The following is a 9,515-nucleotide window of genomic DNA, read 5'->3' on the forward strand; positions in this document are numbered from 1 at the left end:
AGTGCTAGTTTCAGCCTCTGCTGGCTGGGAACCCCCCCCACCAGTTGCCAGCCCAGATTTATTCAAGCCAGCCTTCTGCCCACATACCTACTCTGCCCTTTGCACAAGTCTGACACTCTCCCATTGTGTCCAACCCCCACAAGACAGCTTTGCCCTTTCTCCGCCTTCACTATATCATTTTGAACAAGCAATGCTCTCCTTTGAGAGGTCCCGAGATAGAGACTCACCATTTCCTGGTTCATCTTAGGAGACCTTCTCTAAACCTCCACCACTTGAATTCAGTCTGGTTTAGACATGGGCAACCCAAAACACATGCTGCCTCCCAGGCGATGTCTCACCAGGCCTTGGACAAACTCTGTGCCAAATATTATGAGCTAACATCATCTCATTCCTTCAAACAAAGCACTGTTCCCAAAAGCTGAAAGAATAACCAACCCACCTTCACACTCTGACTGTTAAGAGTAAGCTGAGATACAACAGGAGGTAAGCTGAAAAGGAAATCCAGACCACTATCTCACAGTTGAAATGCAGCACTGACAGCCAGGACTCCTGCCTTCTTCTTCCACAGTGGTCAGTAATCTCCTTGCCACATGAAGAGGGATGATAACGGTATCAAGCTCGCAAACAGAGGGGTGGTAGACCTGGAGAGTTACACCACTGGTACCTACTGAATGATCTAAGGTCACCAAACTAAAGATGGTAGGGAAGAGCAAACCCACTCTCTCTCCGGAGCACCAAGGCACTGTGTAACCCCCATCCCCTCTACCCACGCTCATCCTCCTTCCCACCGCTGTGCTGGCAGCAACGGAGCAATGTTGGCCACAGTTGTTCCCTGGAGCACCCTCCTCCCTGCCGATTCACCAGCCTGCACTCAGCCTCCCACTTAAGCAGCTGACCTCTGGGCTATGTACGTTAATTGCTGCTTTCTCCTGAGCCTCTCTACAAATACTGCGATTTTGCCAGACCTCAGCTGACACCGACACATCTACACAGCTCCCACCATAACCAGTGGTGGAGACAGGGTGGCCAGTAATCTAGAAAGTTTGCTTTCAGCCAGTACGTGTTAATCATGGAGTTTCCTACTTTATCACCTGCAACCCCAATACAAAGATGCTCAGAAAAGCCAGTACAAGACGGAATATGTCTCTTAGTCAAATTACATCCCTATCAATGACCAAACCATAAAAATTTTGGCAAGTTATATCAAACTGGATCTTATCTGTCAACACCATTACATTATCCCTTCCTGCTTCATGGTTTCTTTCACCCACACCTTACCTTCTGCCTTGCAGAGGCCGTCATTTACTTTGGATTGCACCATGTGTAGAGAAGCAGATGCCAGCCCAAAGCCTCTAGGCACTAAGCAACACACTAAGCCACAACAGCACCATAGGATGGCTACCTTGTATGTCATATCAGAGGAGGTTAGAGATCACAGTTTCTAGGGGGTAAAAAAAGAAAACACCATCCTACACAGTCAAATTCCAAAGCAGGCGTGGAGACTGAACATGCTCGGTGTGCTGCCCGTGCTCTAGCAGGACCTGTTGGGCTGGCTAGGACAAGAGAGCCTGTCACAACACAGGCTGTGCACATCTGGGAAAGGCTGTCAATCCCAGCCTCCTCCAGCAGCAACAGAGACCTTACAAGAGCTGTACTGCTCCACAGCCTAGCTCTAACCAGCACCTCCACTTATACACAACCGTGCCATCGGGAAGCACTCATACAGCACTGCTTGATGTGTAGATCCCAGCAGCCGAAAGGAACAGGTCTGGCTAGATGGATCAGTGCAAAAAATGGGATTTAACGTTTCATATCTCTGGAGATAAGAGTGATGCTGATGGGATGAACCCAGCCTGCATGCAGGTAGGCAGGACAGATGGATCAACCCACCACACTCCTGGAGTACTGCAGCACTATATGTTCTAGTCAGAGCTTTAGAGCCACCACATGTCCCTAGCTGCTCCTTCACTTCTTACAGAAACGGGTTGTGTCTATACTGCAAATGCCATTAATCTCTCCTCCAATGCAGGCAAGACCACAATCGTGATTTTGTACAGACATCAGGATATAATCTCATCTAGCCAAGCAAGTATAAAGCAGTTACAAGCAGTAGCCTGAGTACATTATAACGCAGAGCACTGGCATGACATCTCTAACGCAGACTGGTCCCGTTTCAACCAAAAAGAAAGAGCAAAAACCAAATTGTCACTCTCCTAACAAAGGCAATCAATGTTTCCAGCACCCTAAGGCAGAGTATATAAAGCACTCCATAAACCTGACCCATATGATGACCCAAAAGCACCATTTGACTTTGACATTTCCATGTTAGTGTGCTGGAAGTGCTCCCGCACCTTCCTACCATCTAGCCAATATGCTTCAAGGGGAATTCAGAGATAAAAACAAAAAAAGTGCCTGTAGATGCTCTGGAGACACCAAGATTAAGCTCACAGGAGGCATTGCTTATTGCCAGTATCATTTACTAGAAATATATATAAATATACATATAAACTTAAATTTTTCCTATGGAAGAGATTCAGCAAGTTCAAAAAGCTACTTCATAGATCCCAGTAAAAGCCTACATAAATTGACATGTAAAATATGAACTGGGTAAGGCAAAACACCTTCCTCTGCCTCAGCAGCATATTCCTCACAAGCCTGCCTTTTTGTGCCATATTGCCCATCATTAAATAGCCATTAGGAATGGCTGGCAGATTGGTCATCAGCTAGAATGTCCTAAACTTACCAGCTGGGAAACAGAAGTCCAGAGGAAAAAAAAAAAGCACTTATTCAAGGTTGCAGACCGACCTGCTCTAGTTTGCATGGTAAGAATCTCAGTTATAAAACAAGTAACTATATGCCAAATATAGCTAAGGAGCAGACTTTAATCACCAGGACAGGCTTCACCCAGAGGGCTGACAGGAGCCACTGAGGTAGTATAGCACACAATATATGACAGCTAAATATGAGGCTAAAAAGTCTATTAAATACATCTCATGACATAAGTGCCTCTCCACATCTTCCAGGAGAGGCCTCTTTTTCCAGGGAGGTTTGTTCCCCAGCCAGGACAGCCTCTGCATCCAGGGGATGTTCTTGCAGGTCATGAATGGGAGTATTTGCAAGAGATGGGAAAGTGCTGTTTGTTTCAACAGGCAGCTGCTTTTTGCGCCTGTCAGGATTACTGAAAAGTTTCCAGCACTAATTGGTGGACACAGAATTTTTCAGAGCATGATGCAACAAATAAAGGGGGGGGGAATATGTCAAAGGAGGAAAAAGAACAGACTAGCCTGAGAAAGCCTTTGTTAGTGACTATGCCAGAAGTTGGTGCCTTGGTTTGGAAGCCTTCCTCTGCCCCTCCATAAGCAGTTCATGCTGCAAAAGAAATTGTGCTGGTTTTGTCAATGAAACACTTGTACTTGTCCTTTCTACAGTAACAGGCAGACACACAAAGTGACAATGACAACAAATACAAAGGGAAAGACACATACTATGCAGTTCTAACTACAACATCAGTTCAAACTGAGCTAGACTGTCCGGAGAGGCTGCAGAAACTCCCTCATTGCCCATGCCATTCTTTAAAAAAATAAAATAAAATAAAAATATCAATCTTCAAACCTCTGCCTTGAACAACACAGATGAAGACAGACCTAATCTGGAACAGACAGATGGATCAGATGACCTCTTGAAGTTTCTGCCACCCCAAATTTTCAGGAAGTCCTTTCCATATAACCAGCATCCATGTAGCCTTTACTACACAATGCAAGTTATTCACCAAAATAAAACAGGATTCATTTTGACCAAGAGCTCTGGCACAAGCAATACAATTTTATTTGCATTATCTTTTTAAAGGAACAGCGTGAGGGAACACAGGAGAGGTATTAAAAAGCACCAAAAAGTAATTAAAGAGTTCCGAGATCCAAATATCCAACATCCACATAGCATTTCATTCACAGACCTCAAAGGAGGTCAGAACTCCATCACCCATTTTGTACCTCAGAGAAACAGAAGCAAAAGATTTTTTCCAAGACTACTCAGAAAACAGTGCTAGAGGATAGTTGCCTGACTCTATTAGGCATCACTATCTCTCTGAATATCCAACACATCAAAGGACTTGGAAGTCTTCCGGAAGTGTTTGTTATAGACACAGAGTATAAATACTTTTCAAAAATAATCATTTAGCTTTCCCAGGCACAAATGGAGTTATCAAGGGAGTCAACATCAGACTTCAGAGCATTAACTCTTAAAATAAACCAAACAAAATTCAGATTCCCTTTGTGCTTCAGCACAGACGGGGATGAAGAGATGGGGACTTCATTGCTAGCTCAGAACCCACAGCAGGGCATTTCACTAGTCTGTGCCACATTTCTCTACAACTATCCAGGTGGGTAAACACTAGATAATAAAAATAAAACACTGAAAGAAAAGTAGCACCTAATTTTCATGCCAATTCAAGCCAGCATCGTATTTTATTCTATCATACTGAAGGAAAAAAAATTAAACTGTGACAACAAAATATGACAATGCTTGGGTTTATTTCTTCACACATCTTTCTTTGCTTATGCTGCATCTGAAACAACCGTGGCTATTTGATAGACACAGTTTCACTCACTTAAAAGGAGATAACAAAACCATTGCCACTGCACGGGAATGACTTCCAAAAAGTCTGATGCAGAAATATTGTGGGTTTGGGGTTTTTTTTAATGGGGTTTCTTTGGGTTTGGGGGGTTTTTTTGGTTTTTTGTGGTTTTGGTTTTTTGGAGGTTGGTTTGGTTTTTTTTTCTTTTTCAGGAATAGCAGTAAGTATCAGTTTAAGGTGCCAGACTCAGTCACATGCAATGAAGTCATTTTTCCACTGGTAGCTACAGCAAGAGCTACTGCACAATAATGTAAGAGCAAGAAATTAAATACAGCTACAAGAAAAGTGAATTTGATTTGTTGAACTGCAGTGCCTAACAGGACAAAGTACAGAAGACAACCACAGCACACAGGGTCCTCTGAGCAGAGCAGGGGGAAATGCTCTGAGAGCACGGTGGTACTGCAGAAAGAGACTTTGTGCATCAATGCCCTAACAGACTTCTGTGATTCTCTGTCAGTATCAGCCAGAGAGATGAGAGCTTTCACGCAGGACAGAAGGATGGCTGCATGGAAAAGGCAGGACTAAAACAGGACTCAGGAAGACTAAGTCCAATTCCTCTCTCTAACCTGGGCTTCTGGAGTGACCTTGGAAAGTACGTCATCTTTATTCAGCAACTTACCTAATTTGGTTGTTTTAGAAAACTGACCAGTAAAACAAAGCCCCAGTCTTGCTGCCGTCTGACATCACCAGTACTATCAGCCAAGGTGCCCTGCCAAGAAAACAGGACCTGAAATTCTACCGTAAATATCATGAGAACAGTGATAAAAGAACAACAGCCAGAGATTGTTAGCTGTCTTTAACTCAGCAATAGAGCAGCATTAAAAAAAATGCTTTCTCGCCCCATGTCAGCAACTGCCTTGGTCATTCTTGTGCTCAGACCCCTTGGGAGATGGAGGGGGAAACAGGTCACAAGATATCTATTTTTCATAAACATCTTCTATAAGTATCTCTATAAATACCTATAGATCCCCCTATAAATAAGACCATAGCAGTATCTTAACAGAGGTTAGCAACAACTCATGTTCAGGTCTAGCTACCTGTACCTGGGCTTTCCCAGAGCTTTAAAAGTCAGTATATAAACCTTGCCATGCATTGTATACACTCTGCAGTGGTACCAACACCATGTATCTTGGGGATGCAACTTACTTTATATATTTTTCTCATTGTGACCAAAATTATGCCACCCCCCACCCACCCCCCCCAAAAAAAATTATTCATTTCCCCGAGTTTCACAGATAGAGGAAGCATTTTGATAAATAAAAACAGCAACCTTAGTCAGGAGGTGGAATCCATGCCCTTACCCATTTTAACCACCCAGTAACACAAGGGAAGAAGAACTAGCATGCATACCCTTACATAACTGCATCCCTTGACACTGGAAAATCCCCCTTTGGGTTCTTCATCGTTTCTTCTGCCAGAGCAAAAGCACAAGGGGGGAGAAAGAGGAAATGCACCAGGAACTGCTACATGCTGGAGTAAATTATGGCAGCCTCCAAGGCTGGAGGTGGCAGGAAGCCAAGCAGAAGAGGAGCACATACCAACCCTTGGCCTCAGTAGATAATCCAGTCCATACTTATCCTAAAAGCATCTCCTGAAACACACAGGTTTTCCCTTAATTGAAGGCAGGCCCCGCACATGAGCACTCCTGAGATGATAGACTGGTTCCTGCACAGCTTCTCCCTGACATGCCTGTAATGGCTGGTGCTAACATTTTAACTTGTGGCTTGTCTCAGAGCTGAGCCTTTGAAGTCCTGTAGTCTCAGTGATTTCTGGCAGGCAGAGTGACACCTTTTTGTGAGAACACAGCATTCCCAACGTATCTCTGTCCACACACAGACCAATTCTACTCAAACTGCAAGTCACCCCTAAGGAAGCACTTCTAGCCAACAGTAACCGATGGGCTAGTGAAACTTGACATCCATTCCAGCAGGATGAGTTCCTGAGGCAAGGTTTGCAGGCCTATGAGACTGACGCTCAATAGAGCAGCAAATAACAGTCGGTGCTGACACAGTGCTTTGTCTCCCAGCACTTCCCAAACGCCGTTGCAGCCTGCCTGGATGCCCTGGAGATAACAACGCGTGCCTCTGCCTCCATCCCTGGATGCTTCCCCAAAGAGACCATTTGCTGGTTTGTATCAGGAGATGCAAGGGGCAGAGACCTGCTCCGTCCGTCCTGCCACCCACAACCTGAGCAGCGTGCGAACGCCAGCAGCCCGACCCAGCTGGGCCTGCCTCTGAAACACACCTCCTCGCTACAGACAAAAAACCCCCATCAAATCCCGCAGTATGTAGTTAACGTCGATACTTGGATCGTTCAAGAACAAAAATCCAGAGAGGAGACCGAGCCCAGCGAGCGGTCCAGCTTCCCGGAGACAAAAGAAAATCTTCCTCCCGTTTCAAAACAGAAACTCGCTCCGCACTGAGCCACCGATGCTAACGCCCGCTCTTATCTCCATCTCCCCAGCACCAGACCCCCGCTTCTCCGGCTGCTCCCACCCAGAGCCGTTTGTCCGTGACCCACCGGCTGCCTTTACCACCAAACCCACACCCACCCGCGGAGGTGCGGGGCCGGGCTGTAGCCCTGTCCGGCCGCCCGGGTGGGTGTGAGCGTGCAGGTGGGTGTGCAGCAGGCCGGGCGGACCCCACGGCCGCCCACTCCCACCCGAGCCCCCTCCCCACCGGCCGGTGGGTGCCCCGCTCCTGCCCGCGAAGGCAACGGGGCGGGGCCCCTCCTCACACGGAACGCGGCCCGCGACGAGGACGGTGCCTTCCCTCCCCCGACCAAGGACGACGCTTCACCGCGGCCGAGCCGCCACCGCTGACAGCTCCGCGGAGCCCCGCTCCCCCCCGGGCTTTTCCCGCACCCGCTCCCCTCACCCCCTCCTTTGTTGCCGGCGCGGCGGGGGCTGCCGGAGCCGCTTCCCCCCCGCCGCCCTCCCCGCCGTCCCCCCTTACCCTCTCACAGCCCGCCGGCGAGCGGAACCGGAGCCGCCGCAGGCTGCACAGCCCCTGGCAGGCGGCCGCCGTGCCACTCCCTGGGCGGCCGCGGCGGAGCCCAGCCGGGAAGGAGGGAGCTGGGCGGGCGGCCCGGGTTGGCGGAGGAGGAGGAGGATGATGGAGGAGGAGGAGGAGGATGGGGCCGGCAGCGCGGCCCCCTCCCTCCTCCCGGCCGCCGCCGCCGCCGCCTGCGGGTGCTGCGGGGGCACGGCCGGGCCCTGCGGCCCGCGCGAACAAAGGGGGCGGCCCGGGGCCGCCCCGCACCGAAATCCTCCTGGTTGGTGGACCCCGCCGCCGCCGGAAGCCGGGTGGGAGGGTGGAAAGGCAGCGCCGAGGCTCCTCCTGGTTGCCCGCAGCCCTTAGCGCTCGTTCCGTCAAAAAAAAAAAAAAAGAAATAATCGTGAAGTTCACCTTCTGCTCGGCTGAGATGCGGCCTCCCTTCCTCGCAGCTCCGGGTCTGGTCGCTGGAAAGGAGGAGCTCTCCAACCACACCTGAATTCACGTGGTAGCGAGTTGGGTCGATGCGAGAAGGGCAGGAGGAGTTGGCAGTGCTTCCTGGAAAAAAGGGAGAGAGCCCTAATTACCAGGGATTTTCTAGGGAATGCAGCAAAGAGAAAGCACCTGCAGCCTTGCAAACTCGTTCATTCAAAGCCAGGCAGGGCGGGCTGAGCTGATAATCTGATAGGTCCCAGAGATGTAACTGGGCTGACATTAGATGGAGAGGTAACGGCGCAGGGTCGTATCTAGCGCCTGTGCCCCGAGATAGCATCTTTAATTCAGACAGGAGTGGGAGTGCTTCGTACGAGGGCCACAACTGTAGCCATCGCGCTTTACTCGTTCTGCAGATGGCCCACATCGCCCGAGGGGAGACTTTGCACAGCGCGTGAGATTTTGCACGTCAGACGCTCTGGTGGAAGGCCCCAGGCCGCAGGGTACGGAGGAGAGTCCCACCTGGGGACAGCCCTGACATGGGGTGCTGTGACTCTGCTCCGTACGCCCTGCATGGGCCTGGGAAAGCACAGCGGAGGGGCAAGTGAAGGAGATGCAGGCAGCAAAGCAGAGAAGAACAAAGCTGAGGTCAACTGAGCATGATCCAGAGTATGAGATTTGACAGCCTTGGCCTCAGCAAAGACGATCCAGCCCCACGAGGCAGCCGCAGGCATCCTCATTTTCCATCTTGCGGAAGGGAAGCCAAAGCGAAGAGAATTGAAATAGCTGGTCCGAGTCAAAAATAGAACCTGAAGCACCTGACTCCAACGCCTCTGCTTCAACTGTTAGTTCACTGCCTTTCCCTGATATTTTCCCTACATCCAAGCTCAAGTTGTTGCTTTCTGGTTCTGGATACAAGATTTTTTGTCTCCTCTCTAATCTGTAGTTGCCTAGGGAGACAGTATGTCACGCAGAGAAGAGCTACATGAGAAGGTGCCTATTGAATCAGGCTCTGGACTCTAACAGGTCTCACTTCTCCATCCAGCTTCACCCCTGGCTTGCCAGCTCTGCTAGTCTGCATCTTTAGGTCCAAGTTTTTTTCCTTATCAAAGTGGGAGCGATGATGGTGACCTCCCTCTGTGAGCTCCAGAGAGACTAAGGAGAAGTGCTACATGTAGCCATGCATTTTTTTAAGGAGGAGTGTAAATTTAAAGCAGTTTTGAAAAAGTCCTCTTTAATGTTTTCAGATGCTTCAGGGTAGGATTTCAAATTATGTATTGCTCAGAAGTTAAACCTTCTCATTTTTGATCAATTGCGTAATTTTATGCTGTATCTTATATACGCTAATTTGTTCTTATTAAAAAAACCTTCCATATAAACGTTTCATTTACAGACCTATACCTACATTATGACAAAGAAGGTCAGCAAGTCTGGGGTTATATTTTGCCTGCCAATAG

General features: G+C 48.6%; 1 protein-coding gene across 2 annotated transcripts in view; it reads right to left on the reverse strand.

Annotated features, from left to right (window-relative positions):
* CLIP2 (CAP-Gly domain containing linker protein 2) overlaps positions 1–7,856 on the reverse strand; it is an 82,375-nt gene extending 74,519 nt beyond the window's left edge. Inside the window, exon 1 of one of the 2 annotated variants that reach the window (XM_075032461.1) lies at positions 7,588–7,856. The gene's annotated coding sequence lies outside the window, so the exon portion shown is untranslated. Of the gene's footprint in view, positions 1–5,252; positions 5,424–7,587 lie in introns of those variants that run through there. The other variant, XM_075032460.1, reaches the window with a different exon arrangement.
* Positions 7,857–9,515: the final 1,659 nt, after the last annotated feature.

The sequence above is a fragment of the Buteo buteo genome, chromosome 7, assembly GCF_964188355.1.
Source record: "Buteo buteo chromosome 7, bButBut1.hap1.1, whole genome shotgun sequence".
In the NCBI taxonomy this organism is placed as follows: domain Eukaryota; kingdom Metazoa; phylum Chordata; class Aves; order Accipitriformes; family Accipitridae; genus Buteo; species Buteo buteo.